Below are 20146 nucleotides of genomic sequence, written 5' to 3' on the forward strand. Positions count from 1 at the left end.
TGGAGCTCCATTTCCAACTTTAGAGCTTGTGTGGCCTCATTATTCTAAATCCTTATTGAGTTTCCTCAAGGAGATAATTGCTCAAAGTAATATTGTGGCAGGACGGTGAAAATGATGGCATAACTTCAGAGAAACAAATGACAAACAAACAAATCATTTTGACAACCAACATTTGTTTTTGTTTTTTTCTTTGCTCAGGTGTGTGATAGGTATCAACAGTCTTGGGGCTTTCAGTACTGGACATTCTTAATGTTAAGAATGAATGATTCATTACAGGCCTGAGAAATAGTTGTCTACTCAAGTTTACTATTCCATCCTATCTCCTGAATGTTGAAAACCCAAATGCTATGGTCCTAAAATGTGAGACTAATAGCTACACTGAAAAAAATGACATGCAAGAATTACTTAATTTTATTTAGGTAACCATTTGCACTCAATTTAATTTAGCTACATCCAGCCATATAGATTTAGTTGAATTTGCTTAATATTTTCTTGCAATTAAAGCTAAACTAAATTGAGTAGTTACAACTAAATCAAGCCAAGCAAACTCCAATCAAATATTTTGAGTAAAAATTAGTATTAGGTAACCATTTGCACACAATTTAATTTAGCTACATCCAGCCATACAGATTTAGTTGAATTTGCTTAATATTCTCTAATGCAAGAATTACTTAATTTTTTTAGGTAACCATTTGCACTCAATTTAATTTAGCTACATCCAGCCATATAGATTTAGTTGAATTTGCTTAATATTCTCTAATGCAAGAATTACTTAATTTTTTTTAGGTAACCATTTGCACTCAATTTAATTTAGCTACATCCAGCCATATAGATTTAGTTGAATTTGCTTAATATTTGTATATAATTTCATTGGTAAAAATTAAGTTAAACTTCAAATTCAGGTTAAATAGTATTAACTTAAATCTCAAACAGAAATGGTATAACTGTCTTTATTAAAACAAATGTTCAACACAGAAACACACATATGAACACACATTGTGACCCTTTGCTCTAAAAAATAATAATTTTCCCGCTCTCAAACCAAAGCAAAAGCAAAGGCAGTAGTGCCAAAGAGAGAGAGTGTGAGCACCAAAAGAGAGAAAGAAAGATTCAATAAATGGTTGTGAACCTTTGACCAAAGCCAAACACCTTACCAGTGAAAGATTGTGTGTGTGTGTGTGTGTGTGCGTGCGTGTGTAAGTAAATGTGCCGAGATAGAATGACAGAAAGACAGTGAGAAAGAAAGAATGAGAGAAAGACAGTGAGAAAGAAAGAAAGGTTCACAACCATTTATTGAATCTTTCAAATCAAGTCAATCATGACTGTGTGTGTGTGTAAAAGTGTGCAGAGAGAGAGGACGAACGATAAAGAGAGAGAGAGAAAGAGAGAGACAGCAGGGAAGAGAGAGAAGAGGCCCACTTGCCCATCTAATGATTTGGTTCTTAAGATTGAGAACCTTGGGTAGGAGCTTATCACCATCCATCTGAATGACAACTTTTTGCATGAATTTGTAATAGTATTGAAGAGTTCAACATTGATTCAATGTGTATATGACCCCTAGCTTCACCAAAGTCCTTTTAGGCAAGTCCCTGCACTCGGCAGCCATAATGCAATGCTTTTTTGGCACTCATCGGGCATCCTATTTGGCAGAAATGCGCGTGCGCAAGGCTTCACGACACCAACCTTACTCCAGCACCGAGTTCACAACACATGATTGGAGGATTTTTTGAGTGCTGTGTCTCCTCATTAGAAAGTCTCTGGCTTCACTGCACAGCCTTGTGCAACAGACCAAGGTTCCTCCAAAATGATGCCTCCATCCACAACGATGCCGATGTCCTCATGTTCCAAGGGGTGGTTTTCTCTTGACACCTCCTTGCCATGGATATCCTGTACAAAATTTAAAAAGCTGCTTTAGGTTGACGCTTAAGAAAAGGTACGAGCTGGGAGCTGGCTTAAAGGTTTTTGGCTTAAAAATTGGCATAAAAATGCAATTTTTATTGCAATTTCAACATGCCCTTGGTTAGTGTTACTTACCATGTACATGTATGAGAGAATCATCATCTTCACCAAAATAAAGGCACGGGGTCTTGATGGCTGCCTCCCTCCTCAGATGTACAGTCTCTGTCTGTTCAGATACAGGGATATTAATTATTTTGTGAAAATACAATCAATACTCTAAATAATAATAACCTCTATTTATAAAGCACTTTTAATACGGAAGATTCAGTTCAGAGTGCTTTGCAACAGAAAACAGGCATTTGGCAAGCATTTCTTTCCCCTGTATTGGTTGAAACACACCCCATAATCACATCCCAACGAAGCAGCGCCAGACTTAAATTCTGACAGGAATTGAGTATAACGACATCAGGCTAATAAGTGAGTGTACCAGTTGGGGAAGGAACAATGTGAGCAACGGGAAAATGAGTGAGTGGGTAAATGTATGACGACTCATGTAGTCGTATCAACCCTGAGGAGTCCAGTTATAGTTAGACACAAAATTATAATGCCTCTATCTGTCGCTATGTTGTAATAAGGAACATAAGAGCAATGTGTGAGTAGGGTGACTATAAGTGATGGCAGTTGCAAATAGCAGAAACAGATCCAATGTGATCATTGTATGTAATATGTAAGAGAAGTAAACAATAATAGTAATACAAACTTACACCTTGCAAAATCCTCAAATGTTTGGTCATTTTATGTCCTTTAAACCTTCTTCTGGAACTTATGACCTTCTTCTTCTGGAAAACGGCGGTCACTGGACATTAGGGGTGTAACGGTTCATGTATTCGTATTGAACCGAAACGGTACGGGCGTCACGGTTCGGTGCATCAATTTACACGGAGAATACACGGTATAAAAATACATAAAACTCGTGTGCGGATTAATTAATGTCATGCGCAATTACTGTTAAGTAGCGAGAGTTACGGGAGTTCTTTAGCGACACCTAACGCTAATCTGTAGCCTCGCCTTAGCTCTGAAGCTCTGATTGGCGCCTATGTTTTTTTTTTGTCAGGTCGTCGGTCGAGTCCGTCAGTCATTAGCAGCACTAAGGTTAGACCTAACTTACAAGAGTTCGAGGATCCGCTGGTCTCTTTGTTTGAGTTTGAGAACTTCAGTTACAGTAACGTTAGTACAGGCGAAAGAGTGGTGGATAAGATGAAATTGTGTGTCGGCGTTGTTCAGCATTGGGTATGTGAGTGGAAAAAATGCTACACATATTCGAAGCCATCACCCAGATGATGTAGGCTACCAATCACTGAAACGAGGGGAAAGAAACTTCCCGTGCGCTTCAGCAGCCTTTGGATACACATACAAATAGGGCCAAAACCTATGGCTTAAATTAAATGATTTCGTAATGACAGAAAGCTATGTAAATCGCGTGGTAATTACCTTTATGTTGGGGTAACTTGTAACTTCTCACATGAGGAGCTGGTAGTGTAAGTGCAGACAGTAAAATAAAGTGACAACGCTAACCAGGCTAATAAACAAACCATGCTACGGTGAGTTAACGTCAAAGGGCAAAGTCACGTGACTTCTAGTTGTAGTCTGTTTATGAAATGAAAGGAGCAATTTCGTTTTTTAAAAAAAGGCAAAATAGTGTGATATTTTCACAGTTAGTAGGCTAGATTATTACTTTACACACAATGAAAAATATTGAGGCAAATTGTAGACCCATATACAACTAAACACAGATGTTGAAGGTCTTGCTTAAGTGGATTTTTAAAAATCATTTTCTATGTAATTTGCACTTTCAGAAATAAGAAAGTGGCCTATTTTCAGTTTTATAGCTGATTGTCTTATTTTGTTTACAAGTTACAGATTGAGTCTGGGCACTTATTGTACTGTTTAGCCTACATCTTACACACTTCAGGCTGTTGCAGATAGCTCAGGGAAGAGACTGTATGACACTAGGTGGTACAGCCTGAGACATGTACAAAAAAAAATGCTTTCTGCATTTTTGTTTTGCTTTTCCCTCCATTGTACCGAACTCGTACCGAACCGTGATGTCCGAACCGAGGTATGAACCGAACCGTGACTTCTGTGTACCGTTACACCCCTACTGGACATCCAAGGTTACGCATCTTTGACCTGTAGCTTGCCTGAATACCCAAGCATCACAGGCATTTCCTGATCCAGTCATCAAGCAAGGACATTTCTCAATACCTGTAACTAAAGATAGAAACACATTTATAATATAAATATAAAGTATACATTTATGAAATATACTTATTTAATACATACACAAATGGTACTAGTTAATCAAACGATTTTGACACTTCATTTAATTGACATTTGACACATTATCTTACAATCTACCAACAATAGCTACACAGCCCTGCTTGTTGGTCTGACTGTCCCCTTGAAGGGAAAACATTTCGAATTTCAACACCATGGAACAAATAAAATGTTCAAGCAATATCTGCTTAACAGGTGCGTAGCATCAGCCTGTCCAGATCTTGCACTGCTGTTGAGTTTGAGAAATGCCACCACCACCACCATGCATATTCAGCGCTGGCGATGACATGAAATAGTGGTACTCCATTACTGACAGAATAAATAAACACGTTTCTAAACCTAGCGTAAATGTGGCTTTTGCCCAACATTGTCCGAGTTATGACCTAACCTAATCACTCACAAAACATGCGTCCTATTTCTTTCCTTTTTACATGTACCTTGGCCTGCATTCTGAGTCTCCAAACAAATGTATTTTGCAAACTCGGCATTGCTCAAGTTAAGTGTCAGTTGACTCCACAGAGGTCGGTGAAAACGTGTTTGGTCTGCTGCATAACGTGTTCGGTTAGCTAACTAGCAACGTTAAGGTCAACCATATTTCAGGCAAGATCTGTGTTCCAATTCAGTTAGCAGCTAATGTTAACTGTACAAACTTTAATGGGTCCACTGAGTTTCAACGACCTAAATTGTCTAACATTAAGGTATATATTCATTTTGAAGTTATTCAATCAATTACGTCGAGGAGGTAATAAAAGTAAGATGAACTTGTTAGCCCAGTTAACATTATATTGGAGTAGAACTGCTAGGTAAAGTTAACTTTAGCTAGCTTGCTAGACGATTTCTTAAATATTCAAGAAAACAGCTCTATCGTGTCAAATAAGGCAATTAAAGACACTCCAAATTTGTAATGGTAAACTGACTGTCAAATGACGTTTAATAATATACCACTTACCGTTAAAAGTCAAAAGCGAAGATTTCAAGTGCAGATCCCTTCAAGCCAACGGAACCGTTTGCAAAATGGAGGACAATCATCTTTTGGCAGCCAAATAAACGCATGCGCAGCACTGCCTCTGAAGCAAAACCCTTTTTTCTTGCAGATATTACTTAACTGAAATTAGTTTTTTGTAAAACACAAACAAATCTGAAGCAAACCCCTTTTTTTCTTGCAGATATTACTTATCTGAAATGAGTTTTTGCAAAACACAAACAAATTGAGTATATAAATACAGTTTCATTTAAGAAAAAATTACTACATGTCAAAATCACTTTTTTCAGTGTAGATTGTATTTCTTTCACAGATCATCAGCTTTATTCATACATGAACAAATACACAGGAGCGAAATCAACAAGAAATATTTTCCAATGCCAATATGGTTGACACATGGAATACTAAGTAAGACTAATCCTGCCTATGGCTTCTTCAAAATACTGCAGCCAGGACAATTTGGACAAACTGTTCCCTGTTGGCACAATGCTCCCAGTTTCCAGCGCAATTGAGTATCGAGTCAAATATATTATTGTTTGTGGTTAAAGCCTTGCATGGTGTGGCACCACATTATATATCTGACCTCTTCCATCTCTGCCTCATTCCCAGACCTCTTAGGTCTTCAAAGCAGACCTGTTTGAAGGACAAGTGTGTTTGCATCTGTCTTACATGGCTGCTCCCAGAGTGTGCAGTAGTTTACCATTCTCCATTAGATCAGCCCCATTCACTGACATTGTTAAATACTGATTTACAACGCTGTTGTCCTTGATGTTTGCGTTTACATGAGGTTTACACTGATGTTGTCTCTGATAAACCATCTGACAGGGTCCTGATGCTGCCAATGTGCATCCACATGTTGAAAAGTACACACACAGAATACAATACCACATATAAATCAAATATAAATTCATATAAATTATTTTGAACTCTTGTACACTATTTGGAGAAAGAGTGAGAGAGAGATGTCAAATATAACCTATTGTTTGATATGCGGTGTATGGTGTGGTGTGGTGTGGTTGCAATTGTTCACTGCCTAAACAATCTCCAATTGAACTGTCACTAAATCAAATAAATTTGTGTCTTGTCAGACCTTTTGATTTATAAGCTGATGCAACCACAAAGCCAAACAGCATAGCTCACCAAATGTGTCTAGCTACAAAACACAAAAATGCAACCATATCACCATAGACATATTGTCTACATTCTGATAGGCCTCCCCTGGACATGAGCATAAGTTTGTTTTGAATTGAACGTGGTTTTAGCTTAAGGCTCTTGACAGCACAGTACAGAGCAGTTGTGTTGTCTTGTACAATGTGAGCACACAGGTTGAGGTAATTCCATACATCCAGTCTGTCTGGGAACACATCACAGGCTTTCACCGTCCACAACACAGATTACAAATGTTTAGTGTGGGTTGCTGCCAAAAACCTAGATTTATGAAACTGTGGGAAGTATGGCTGGCTCAAGTCCATACAAATATACTGATTTGTATACTTTTGGATCAAGTCCCTCTTTTAAAATAGAAACGCAAACTTTTAGAAGACACTATACATAATGTTAGAATATTGCTTTGGTTCATTTGTAAGTGTAGACATTGTGCCATGACATATTTCTACCATATCTATACAATGGCCCGCAGTGTGGAACAGTTATTTACTGACATTCATTCACCTTTACAGCTTGTCAGCTTTAATGCCATTTGGAGGTTTTTGCACCGAGTTGTTACAAGCCTTGAAACATTGTGCTTTGGGTGACATTAGGGAAGAAATGAAAGGGAATTTAAGTAATACCTATGTCTTGATAAGCTCTGTCTACATTCTGTTTTCATTAAATACAGCAGTTGTTTTCAATTCTAGTTGCTCTATGAAATGTATTTGAGTCACCTGATTTTGTATGCATATCAATTGTGGATACATGCTGGACATCCTCCTTCATGTGCTGAATATACATGAAAATGCAATTACAGATGCAACAGCTCAACATTATCTACTAGAATAATTCCATCGCAGGTTGTATGAATGTATAATTCCACAGTAAAGGGGCCAAAGTTGTGAATTATGTAAATTATCTCCACACGGAGAAAAAAAGACTGTTAAAATGTCTCTCAGCTTCTCTAAGTATCTCTGGATTCAGGTTCATTTCTCGTTGATCTCCGGAGACACCGTTCACATTGTAATTCATTTTTCACTTGAAAGCTGAGAGCCCCATGCATGTCACAAAGCACCCTAAACCGGTCTTACACCTCTGCTGCAAAGAGAGGGGAGAGCACAGCCTGTAAGGTTTCACAATCCGTTACAATATGTCTGCTCCGTGGTCGTTTGCATTTCCATGACGACTAAAATGTCGTCTGGTTCCTGCACTGGATGGATAATTAGCACTGCAGGGTACATCAGGCAGTGCAGCAATTACCTTAGCCAATAGTGTGATTAGCACTCCTAGGTTTACAAGGTTCAGAGAGAAGTTGGATGTTGCTCACTACTTCGGAATCGTGATCATTAGCCACTTTGATGTCAGCATCCAGACCTTTGCTCATTAAAGGATGGGATCTAATTACAGTGGAATTTTCCCTTATACAATAAAAAAGACTTTCAGTGATGTCAATTTGAGACATCAAGTATTTTTCAGCATCTTGCTTACCAATATATCAGTTTGATTTACATCAAGCACTTAGATAAGTTTGTTAACCCACTTCAAGCAATCATTGAACCAGAGAGTTTAGCTACTTTGTAAATACTCCTTGGGTGATGCTTAAGTTTTACAAAATATTAATTGTAATAATGTTGTAGAACACAGTCCAATGACAGCTAAATATTTAAGTACAAGACAGAACAGACATGTTTTGAAAATCTACAAGAACAATGATGGTTTAAACAACAGCTCCATTTGAACATGGCTCTTGAATAACTACTGCTTAAATCATATACTATTGTTTATGATTTTCAAGAGGCAAATCAGAGAATTTTTCACTGAAGCATATAAAGAGCATATCCACAAAGCAAGTGGGAATGGCCAATATATTCTCATTTTCATTCAAATGAGAGCCAGGACAGCTCGTCAGTGCATGGATGAGCAAATTGGTTGACAGGACTCGAGTCAGCAGAATGGCTTTGAGTGAAAATCCTTTTTCTTTGTGTCACAGTCTTGTCATTGGCAAACCGGTTTAATTAACATCCGTGCAATTTTTTTTTGAAAATCTCCAATATTTTTTTCCCCATACCTCTGTCCGTTACCGTTACAGACAACTGCTATTCAAAACGCACCTAATCAATGGCTCACAGAGTAAACCCTGAAATTAGTGTGTAATAAGCGCACTTCCTTAAAACATTTACCTCCATGACGTCCAGAGCTGTCACTCTGTGAGACTTCCCGTTGTTCTTTGTGTGCAGCTTGCAGTGTCAGTTCTTCCCAGCGCGAGTCTATCAAAGTGAGGAGCGAGCATCTCCCTCCTCTGTGATCACTGATACATGCCTCGCAGGGCACTTCCACTCAAGCCATCCTTTCCCTTGTTCTTCTGAAGGCCTTTGGTAAAATTTGAAGAGTTAATGTTATGCCCTTTGTTAGAACACTTGGTGAGCAGCAGACATCGACACTGTCTGTTCTATGCCTTGTGGTGAGGTTTGAAAAAAGGTCATCATCAGTTGTAGTTAATGGCTGAGCTGAATAATGTGAAATGCCACTCACAGTGTGGCATTCCTCAGACTGAGAAAGTTTTTTGAAGGAATAACTTTGGACAGTCAACAATTATAAATGACATCTTTTGAATGCATTTATATGCTTCATTTATTCAACCTTGGTGATTCAAATTTTAAAAACCATCTCAGATACTCAATACAATGCCAGAGAGTTACTTTCCTTCCAGTATGTATTAACTGTGGTCCTTTTCATTCTCAGTGAATGTCAAATGAAACCAACAATGGAGAAAGAAATAACCTATAAAAAAGCACCCAAGAGTTTGTTTTTCTGACTCTGCTTCCCAAGGTAGTTTGGTACTTCATAGTAAATGTTGCATCCGAGCACAAAGTGTTTTAATGTTTCAGCACATTGCAGTGTTACTCTGTGCGCTTGTATGGCCTGGTGAGTTGTGGCTGCTTCCAGATGTTTTTACTTCACAATAACAGCACTTACACCATATGAAAAAAGACTAGCACACTCAACGTATCCCATTAACGCATCTTGTTGCTTTGTCTGAGTTGTGTTATGTAAACGTGTAGTGTCAAGTTTATCGTAAAACTCTTCTGAGAGCCTTATTGAGATCCTTGCTTTTAAAAAGATAGGACACGGTTGGATTTTTTTATTTAACACAAAAGAGAATCTCTGTTGCTGAAATTATTCTCACTATAACAACCTTTCTGAAGTTGGATCTTAAGCAAGCAATGTATTTTGCTTGAAGAGGCTTCCCATGGACCTATGACACTACTGCTCTTACAAGAGTGTGGTGTAAAGCAAATATATCAACTCAAACTACAGTGGTCACAAAAAACCTTACTCCAAATATTAGATCTGTTTTATCCCATGCATCATGTGTATGCAATGGGTTGTCTAATTTATAGCCTGAGCAGTATATGAATAATCTACTTAAATGATACCACACGGGGGACAGTAAAAATACATCAAATTGTGGCCTAGGTGATCAATAAAGAACACAGTGTACTTTGCAGATAATGTGGTACTGAACTTGGTCATTGACTCACTGACTCTGACTATGTCAGGGTGAGCACTATAGCACAACAGCATCCCAGGTTACAGATACTGAATATTGCAATTTGCCAAAGTTGTACTATCTAATTTATTAATTTGGTTGAAAGAGAATATTTTTCTATAATGACAAATACTACTTTGGGATCTCTAGCACAGCAGGCTATGATCTGCGGAATAAAAAACTCTGTATATCTGCTGTATACTATCACAAAATAAATTGAATTAGAACTTAGAATACAATAAGTAAATTCTTATTCATACAAAAAAAGTGTGCTCCTCCATTTTCCCAGGGCCCACTCAGCAAGTTCATTAGTACAAGAATAATAACTTGTGTTTAAAATGAAAAATGATATGCATTAGGAAGTGCTCTGACATGGATAAGTTTATCTCATTTCCAATGACCCAAATTAAATGGAATTGCAGAAGCAGCAGCAGCAGCACGGGGAGAGGCTTTGATAAGCGGGACGATTAAAAGCTTTACTGATGAGAAGGCCATTAAAGATCCTGTTGGGGAGGAATATAACAGAGGATGACTAGCGCTTTAAATCTTAAGTGCTGTGTGCAGATTCATTTTGATTTGAGAATTCAAGAGACCCATTCTCTGCATCTAATTTGTCTGAATCAGAACTACAATACCAGAGAGAAACTGAGCTGTTCTACTGCTAATCACCACATAAAACAGGTTACAATATGAGAGTAATAAAGTTTAATAAACACAACACAACATAATTTCTCTATTCCATTATTTAATATTGTTTAGAATTGTTTCACTCTGTCATGACCCTTTAAATAATAAAAAAGAGAAACTAAAACATTAGAGAATGACCTTTCCTTATCTATTAAACTGGACATTTTAAATTACTTAAATGTTCCCAAAATACGCCGTTGATTGAAATATATTAAGAGGATGCCATGAAAACACTAGAAACAAATGAATTATACAATGTTGATAAAATTATTAATGCACTAGTAACAAAACATTACATACTTACAGGGGAAATGTAACCACTGAGTGGAGGTGTGTTTAACAGATTATTGGATTTCCCTCAATGTTTTTTAAAATTACAGTCTACCCTCTATAAAACATCAATAGTGGGCAATGGTGTTTCCTTAGAATAACTCTTCTATCACCTCTTGTGTGTTACATCATTCCACAGTCATCAAGCATATGCCTGGAAGGTGACTGTTTGCATTTCTGTTTTGTGTATGAACTGAAATTGCTTCTGTATTCAACATGATCTCCTTTTTTTCTTGGTATTGAGGCAAGCAGTCTCATTTTGTGGCTTTGGATTTCCTAAACACATGTCTGTTCCAGAGGCACAATATTGCATGTGTGTTGTGTCTTATTTACCATCTGGCCCTATAGAGGGAGAACATGAGCCATTATTAGAGGGGATGCATCCCCTCTATTGAAATCCGAAAACTTATTATTAGAGGGGATGCATCCCCTCTATTGAAATCCGAAAACTTCTTATTATTACAGTGCATGAAAATGCACTGTGCTGTTCTTCCTAGGCAACAACTTCTTATTATTATTATTCCGCTTACCACTTTTTCCGTACGCTATTTCTCTTGAACAGTTTAACTTAGAAACTTCATTCAAACTTTGTAACGTAGGTATTCAAACGGACAAAGCTGCTATGTCTTTTCAACTTTGAAACTTTTATACTTTTTAAACTATTAAAGAAAAACTTTTTAAAAATCCCCATAGACTTAACATTGCCGATTGTGACATCATAATACGGCCGTTAAGCAATTAGAATCCTATGGCAGGTGTTCAGGCCACCTGCAGCCTCAGGCTTTAAGCATACAATCTGGGTCAATTAAGACTACACATCCTATTCAACTGTTTCCTCTGCCCAAAACTGTTTCAAAATAAAAGTCCTCACTACAATAATCCACTGTTAAACAATGTAACCCATTAAACTACTGAACTTTTTACATTCAACTTTTAAACGGTCTATTTTTAAACTATCATTAAACTATCTATCTATTAAACTAGCTGTCTATCAACAACTTTTAAACTATCTACATTCAACTTTTAAACTTTTAAACTATATATATTCACTAACTGTCTATCAACAACTTTTAACTTATCATCAACTATGTCAACACTTTTCATCAACTATGACTCCTACCCACTGTAGCTAGTTAGCATGGTTAGCATGTTAGCATTGCTAACATTGTTATCATTTTTAGCAAAACTGCTAAAAATGATTAGCTAGGTTAGCTAAGTCACATGGTTAGCATGCTAGCATGTTAGCATGCTAGATAGCATTTTTAGCAAAACTGCTAAAAATGATTAGCTTGATTAGCTAAGTTAACATAGTTAGCATGCTAGCATGTTAACATGCTAGTTAGCATAGTTAGCATAACTGCTAAAAATGATTAGCTAAGTTAGCTAAGTAACATGGTTAGCATAGTTAGCATGCTAGCATGCTAGTTAGCATTTTTAACAAAACTGCTAAAAATAATTAGCTAAGTTAGCTAAGTAACATGGTTAGCATAGTTAACATGTTAACATGTTAACATGCTAGTTAGCATTTTTAGCAAAACTACTAAAAATGATTAGCTAGGTTAGCTAAGTAACATGGTTAACATAGTTATCATGCTAGCATGTTAGCATGCTAGTTAGCATAGTTAGCATAACCGCTAAAAATGATTAGCTAAGTAACATGGTTAACATAGTTAGCATGTTAGCTAAGTAGCATGGTTAGCAGGTTAGCATTGTGAGCACTGCTATAAAACATTAGCTAAGTAGCATGGTTGGCATAGTTAAAAATCTTAGCATAACTCCTAGCAAACATTAGAGCCATTCCAACTTTCAGTTATCATCAAATATCTACCTATACACAGCCATTGAACTATTTGAATATCAACATTCATTAAACTTCCAGTTTGTCAACAACTTTTAAACTATTTACCTTCAACTTTTAAACGGTCTACTTTTAAACTATCATTAAACTATCTATTAAACTAGCTGTCTATCAACAACTTTTAAACTATCTACTGTCTATCAACAACTTTTAAACTATCTACATTCAGCTTTTAAATAGTCTAACTTTTATTAAGCTATGCAACCACCATGTCTATCCTAGCATCACCGTAGTAACCATCTCTGTATTATCTGTTTTAACTATACATGATATTTTACTTCACAACTTTAGCATTTTCATGCACTGGTAATTCCTTGGAATTGCATTTCTAGTTATTATTCAGCCCAAACCGCTTAACGTACAAATTTGGTTCAAACACCGTTCCGTAGATCTTCCAAGGCTTTACCGTCCTATCCGTTTCTCATTTTTGAGAAGTTTATACTTTTTGAGATATTTGTAATTAAAAGTGTATTTTTCCCCCATAGACTTGAATGGGGGCTGTGATGTTATAATAGAGCCAGCTGCGCTCGTTAAGTAGTTCTCAGAGCAGTTCCCAGGCTAATCAGAACACTGGCACAGGTGTCACCTGTGAGGAATTCAACTGTCTCAGCCTCTAAGCATACAATCTAGCTCTACCTGAACTACACATCCTGTTAAAGTGTTTCCTGTGTGTCAAAATAAAAGTCCCAGCCATATCTCATGCATTCAGCATTATATCTCCAGAACGGCTTGACGTACATGCTTCAAATTTGGTACGAGTGTTTTTATGGACTCAAAGATGAAGTGACTTGAAGGTTGAAGGTCAAATGTCAAGGTCAAAAACACCTTGGGCTATATTTTGGGGCACCAGCGCATGGCGTACAGTTCGTTTTTCAGTCGCGCGAAGTTGAATTCGGTATTTTGCACCTTTATTTTTTAAGCATTGCGCCCAGGGGTGTGGCAATTAACAACCTAGGGCGGGCCCTGGCGCGTTGTCTAAAAATCGCTATCATACACCACCTAAACCTGGTCAGAAGTCAATGGCTAGTTGTTCATATGCTATTTTAAGAGCGCATGTCAACAGTCATATTGGCAGGTGCACGCACCATCCTTCTATCATTCATGAACGCACACCAGCGCACGTCCATGCAAAGCATTACAAATTGCACGATTACAATGGGAAACATAATTAGAATAAAGATATTACGAAATACTGTACATCTCATGATGAGTAGTTATTCACCATCATTTGCAAATTGGTAATGACGGTTAAAAGTGATTAGGGGAGAGGCGAGAGACACGTATGGAGCACAGCTGAAGACGCACTGTCACGAGATATAAGCAACTCCTCTGCAGGATAAATGTTGTTTTATTCAGTCATTTGAGCAACATTAGGGTAAGTGTTGCTTTTTCCAGCCTATGTTTTCGATGGTAACCCATTGTCAGTCAATAGTGAAAGTAACTGCATATAACTGTCTTGTCGTTGACTGACTCCTTGGTGAAGTTAGTTTCACTTTGCCAATGAGTTCAAATAATAGACGAGTGCAAATGCGTGAAGGCTATGCTAAGTTTTAGTAAAGCATGGTTTAAGAATGACTATTCCATACGGTCTCGCAAGCAGCCTCCTTCAAATGCGCCGTTGAATGCCAAAATACCGATGCATTTATTTGACATATCGCGCATTGCGCCGTTAAAGGGAATGACAGATGTCATTCTCATTGGTTTAAAATGATGTTACGCCCCAAACACACCCATATGACTGATTAAAAGACCTAGGAACACCTTGTTACGCCATGCGCTCCACTTTTGAGGACGAAAACCCTCCCAGTGTGAACTGGACATCCTACTAAATTTGAATAGACTTTTGACGAGTGACGATGCACTTTAGAATGTCATGATAGGGCCCCTTGAGTGTGATATCTGAATAATGCCATGTCACACAAGATTCAAATTTGGTTACTCCAAAAGCACCTTTGCAGGTATCACAATTACCCTACCAACAGCCCCACCAACACACTAACCAGCAGACTGCATCCCCTCGTGTAATTCCTCGGAATTGCATTTCTAGTTTTGTTGCGAGATAAGTGGGAGACATCTCTTGCCATACTACAGATGAGCACATCAGAGGTGCATGACTGTCGTCCATTAAAATGAAGAAATATAAAACAAATGACAAGAGTGTCACTCAAACCACCCTATTCACACATACTACAGTGATGTCAATTATATTTACAAAATGCTGCAATACAGTCTGAGAAGACATATGACTGTTTATTTTGTATTGCTAATGACAAGAGTATTTTTTTTAAATCTATTATCTGTTTGGGAATACAAAAGAGCAAAAAAGAACAAATACACAACTTTCACCCATTGAATTGTCCTTATATGGATAAGCAGAAGGCTGTGCCCTTTCTAGATTAGCATGTTTAGCATTACTATGACTGCTTCACAGAAATCCTGCCTCTATTTCATGAATTAATGACATTAGAGACTCAAAAAGACCAAAGTGAGTGGAGCTGTCCAACGGTATCTCTCAAATGTCCAAACGACCTTGGAATCCAATTTAGTCTCCCATCACGTTACTCCCATACCTTCACCCTTGCACCACATGAGATTCAAATGAATGTATTTAAAATGAGATTGAAGGGGTAAACGTTTCCAATTCAAGTAGAACAAACTATTAATTTCCCAGCAGTCATGTAACATGGAAGAAAAACTCAAATATTCAACTTCCATTTCTGCAGTCACTCTTCAGCTGTCCTCCATAAATGTACAGTTGAATTTTATAATGAGGTTTATTAACAGCCAAGCTTGCTTCTCATAATTTGTCGCTGCACATTAGAGAATCACACACAACATTTTATTGCTGGTAAAAAGGGGAAACGGTGCTGTAGAGTTTCCAAGAGTCAGTGGAGACTTCCTCCTTTCATTTGAAATGCTGGCTAATACTAGATGTTTTACGTCAGGTATACTAATAAGATGGCCACTATGCCTTCAGGAGAAGTGGAAGAGAAGGTAGAGTGTCAGTGCTGGTTAGAGAGGCAATATTTTCAGACCAAGTGGGACAAGTTTGTTAATTGATTCAAATATATGTTTGCCAAATACAATTAAGTGGAAGAGAGTATTAGAAAACATGTTCAAGCATATGAAAATACAACCTGGTCAAGGCAAAAAAATGTGTACAGGGATTAGTTTTGTCTTTTCAATTGGAACTGTGCTTTTTGATTAAAACACAGTAAAGTTGTGACAGCTGAAAACTTAACCTAAAAGGGAAATTCCATCCCATGTTTGACACTGCTACTAAAATCTCAATCTCTTTGTTTACTTTTTGCAAGATGAAACATGTGTAGGTTCACTGATTTATAATATACTGTATGAACCTATCCTTGTAGAATTGAGTTGTCTGGTCTGATTTCATCATACAAAATGTCTGGCTGAGCTTTCATTAAATGACACATTCCATAAAACAGTTCTTGGAATGTTTGCTTCAATGTTTTATTTGCTGGGAGCATGGCCCGCCATTCTGGAATATGCATACAGTATACAATAGTCCTTCCAACCCATGACATGGTTCTTTGATCAATGCAGCCCACACAGTTTAAAGTGACAGTCTCCTGCCAATTTTACAAATGAAACATTCATGACGGATCCATGGCTCACTGTCAACAGATAGGCTGCTGGGACAGAGGAATAAATCAATGCATTTGAATTTGCTAATTTCAGTCATCAGAGAGAGATCCATTAAATGGTTTTGCATGCTACCAGACTGGCAGTAACTGAGTGCAACCATTGTGATTTACAGGGTCCGCCATCATAAACTGAAGGAATTTGACTGGCCTTACTCTTTTCACCATTCACCATTGGTATGTCCCTAGTCTGGAGATTCCAGACCCTGGTAGTCTAGAAAGATTAAGGGCCCTATCATGACATTCTAAAGTGCATCGTCACTCGTCAAAAGTCTATTCAAATTTAGTAGGATGTCCAGTTCACATTGGGAGGGGTTTCGTTCTCAAAAGTGGAGCGCATGGCGTAACAAGGTGTTCCTAGGTCTTTTAATCAGTCATATGGGTGTGTTTGGGGCGTAACATCATTTTAAACCAATGAGAATGACATCTGTCATTCCCTTTAACGGCGCAATGCGCGATATGTCAAATAAATGCATCGGTATTTTGGCATTCAACGGCGCATTTGAAGGAGGCTGCTTGCGAGACCGTATGGAATAGTCATTCTTAAACCATGCTTTACTAAAACCTAGCATAGCCTTCACGCATTTGCACTAGTCTATTATTTGAACTCATTGGCAAAGTGAAACTAACTTCACCAAAGGAGTCAGTCAATGACAAGACAGTTATGCAGTTACTTTCACTATTGACTGACAATGGGTTACCATCGAAAACATAGGCTGGAAAAAGCAACTTACCCTAATGTTGCTCAAATGACTGAATAAAACAACATTTATCCTGCAGAGGAGTTGCTTATATCTCGTGACAGTGCGTCTTCAGCTGTGCTCCATACGTGTGTCTCGCCTCTCCCCTAATCACTTTTAACCGTCATTACCAATTTGCAAATGATGGTGAATAACTGAGATGAGATGTACAGTATTTCGTAATATCTTTATTCTAATTATGTTTCCCATTGTAATCGTGCAATTTGTAATGCTTTGCATGGACGTGCGCTGGTGTGCGTTCATGAATGATAGAAGGATGGTGCGTGCACCTGCCAATATGACTGTTGACATGCGCTCTTAAAATAGCATATGAACAACTCGCCATTGACTTCTGACCAGGTTTAGGTGGTGTATGATAGCGATTTTTAGACAAAGCGCTAGGTCCCTCCCTAGGTTGTTAATTGCCACACCCCTGGGCGCAATGCTTAAAAAGTAAACGTGCAAAATAACGAATTCAACTTTCCGCGGGTGAATAACTAGTATTACGCCATGCGCTGGTGGCCCAAAATACAGCCCTAAGGGTCTGACCACAAATAATGTAATGGCCCAACTCGAGGGGCGGTACCAAGCGTGCATTTGAAAATCTCACTGCACGCAATTGGATAACACAATACGACCAATGTTTACTGCCTGATTCCGGACTTCGACGCAATTGGATAACACTATGACTGTCATCTGTTTAGCTCGCCTCTGGCCCGCCTATATCAGATACAGTACAACGATGTGATTGGCTCCCCACGATACAAGTGGCAAAAGTAACGTGCATCATTACTCATTGCCAGAGTGTCTCACAGAGACTATTCAAATTGCGCTCTTGCGAGAACTTGCGAGAAGTCACTTGACCTGAGACTTGTGGGTTTGCAAATAATGCTGGCAATTGTCTTGAACTAACAATCCTGATCAAAATACCCAAGTGTAAGGATCTATTTTTTCTTGCATTTTGTACTTTGTGCCAATATTTGTGTGCTGTGACCATAAATGATAAGAGGTTTTTGTCATTTTTTTCATAGCTTCCTCAAGTGTATTTGTATTTTGTGAAGTTTCTAGCTACAGTACTTTGATAGTGTTCCCATATTCCATAGCATCACCAAGGACACTTGGCAAATGCAAGTGAGGGAGTACAAACATTTGCTTAGATCTATATTAAGTTTCTGAATTGTTTGGGCCTAATAGCAGAGATTTGGTGCAGGCTCCACGCAATTACAGAGACAAAGCTGAGAAATCGTTTTGACTAAATATTGATGCGTGGAGGACCCATCAAACTTGTGTTAACATGCCATTTAATAATGTCTTTTGCATTGACCATTCTGTCCCCTCCCCCTTCCAGCATCTCTTTGATCAATTAGAACAAACTGCTGAAAGACAAGCACTAACAAGCATTAAAAGCCTTTGCTGAAAGAGTGAGTTAGACTTTCATGGCACATATCCTAAGCCCTTTAATTGATAATTTTAGGCCTGGAACCCTAGCCAGATTCTTCCCCACAACTCACAATCAGTGCTCAATATTGCAACTGTAGTTTACTGGCCCCTTGCATGTTATCAATGATCAATCAATTCATTGCCTATTCACTAAGCAGGACTAGAGTGAGAAAAAATGTGTTACATCACAAGGCAGAACACATGGGAACTCATTGTCAACTCAACTTTTAGTCTGGTCAAGCAAATCGTAGCTTTCACCAAGTGAGAGATTTCCCTTGAATGCAACAGACGCTTAATGAGGAGTTGCTTGATTCTTCCCCTCTGTTTCGTGAACTCTCAGTGGAAGTAACTTATATAGCTAAAGATTTTTTTTGGTGATTTATATACTGGTGTGATCCAATTAGCTCAAAGCGAAGCGTCTACATTATGGACTACATGACAAAGGAAGGGCAAAGGTGTTGAACAGTCTTCTTGAGTGTTAGTCTAACTGATTGCTTCATCGATCAAGTGCAGATCTTTATTTCTGACTGATTTATGCTATCACAGGAGCATGAACTAGGCCACGGTGAGAAAGTGAGGGGCCGGTGGACAAACTTCTGCTGGATTAGACACAACACCAGTGTTTTCTTTTTTCTTTAATGGGTACATGCATGCACATACAGTATGTCTAAGTGTGAATTGTCTGTGTGTGTGTGTGTGTTTGGGGGGGGGGTATATGGTCTTACATAATTCATACTGTTTGGTCTTACACACACTATCATAATCTTGCATACAGACCACTATATTCATACACACTCACTATGTGTCTATGTGTGTGTGTGTGTGTGTGGGGGGGGGGTAGGTGCGTGGGTGCATTTGTGTGTGTGTGCTTATGTCCCTCTGGTGCCAGAGTTTGTACAGTAGTTGACATATCACACTGTTCCAAACAGACCTAACAAAAGCTTTGATTTACGAGCATAATTAGGTCTTATGAATGTATTTGTGGTAAATTAAGCATACAATGGTAATTCAATGTGATGAAAAATTAGCCTTGTGTTAGAGACTGTAATAGATTAGACGTTTTTGGTACAATATAATATATACATCTAACAAATAATATACGTGGAAGGGAACAGATATTCCAAGAAATTGGCGATTTGGCAGAATATGGATAGTAAACACAAAGTGATGCCCTGGGTCAGTGGCCTCTACAGATGCCAGAAATACAAATCTGAGCCCTTGGGAAAGGCTGGCAAAATGGTAATATACTGCATACAACATTCAAACTCTTTGAACAATTTTATCATCTATACATAGATATAAAGCATTAACACAGACATGAATACTGGAAAACCTGCTGTGAGGGATGGAATTATTTGGATGTCTGTCAATGCATACAGTATAAGGTAAAAGGAACAGAAAAACCCTGATAAACCCTTGGAAATGCACTAGCATTAGTGGTTCTGAAATAAAAGGTTTTCCTTCAGCACACAAATTGAGGCCATTGGCTGAGCCAGGAGGCAGAACTGA

General features: G+C 38.1%; 1 long non-coding RNA gene across 1 annotated transcript; it reads right to left on the reverse strand.

The window, feature by feature from the left end:
* Positions 1–688: 688 nt before the first annotated feature.
* LOC143115931 (uncharacterized) lies at positions 689–2756 on the reverse strand. Its single transcript, XR_012985526.1, has 3 exons — positions 2664–2756; positions 2035–2125; positions 689–1887 (listed from the first exon to the last, which is right to left on the reverse strand). It is a non-coding gene; the product is annotated as an uncharacterized LOC143115931 (long non-coding RNA).
* Positions 2757–20146: the final 17390 nt, after the last annotated feature.

Source organism: Alosa pseudoharengus, unplaced genomic scaffold, assembly GCF_046254945.1.
Source record: "Alosa pseudoharengus isolate Yale_2024_CS ecotype anadromous, Long Island Sound unplaced genomic scaffold, YU_APseudo_1.1 YU_APseudo_1.1_scf_11, whole genome shotgun sequence".
NCBI classification, from domain to species: domain Eukaryota; kingdom Metazoa; phylum Chordata; class Actinopteri; order Clupeiformes; family Clupeidae; genus Alosa; species Alosa pseudoharengus.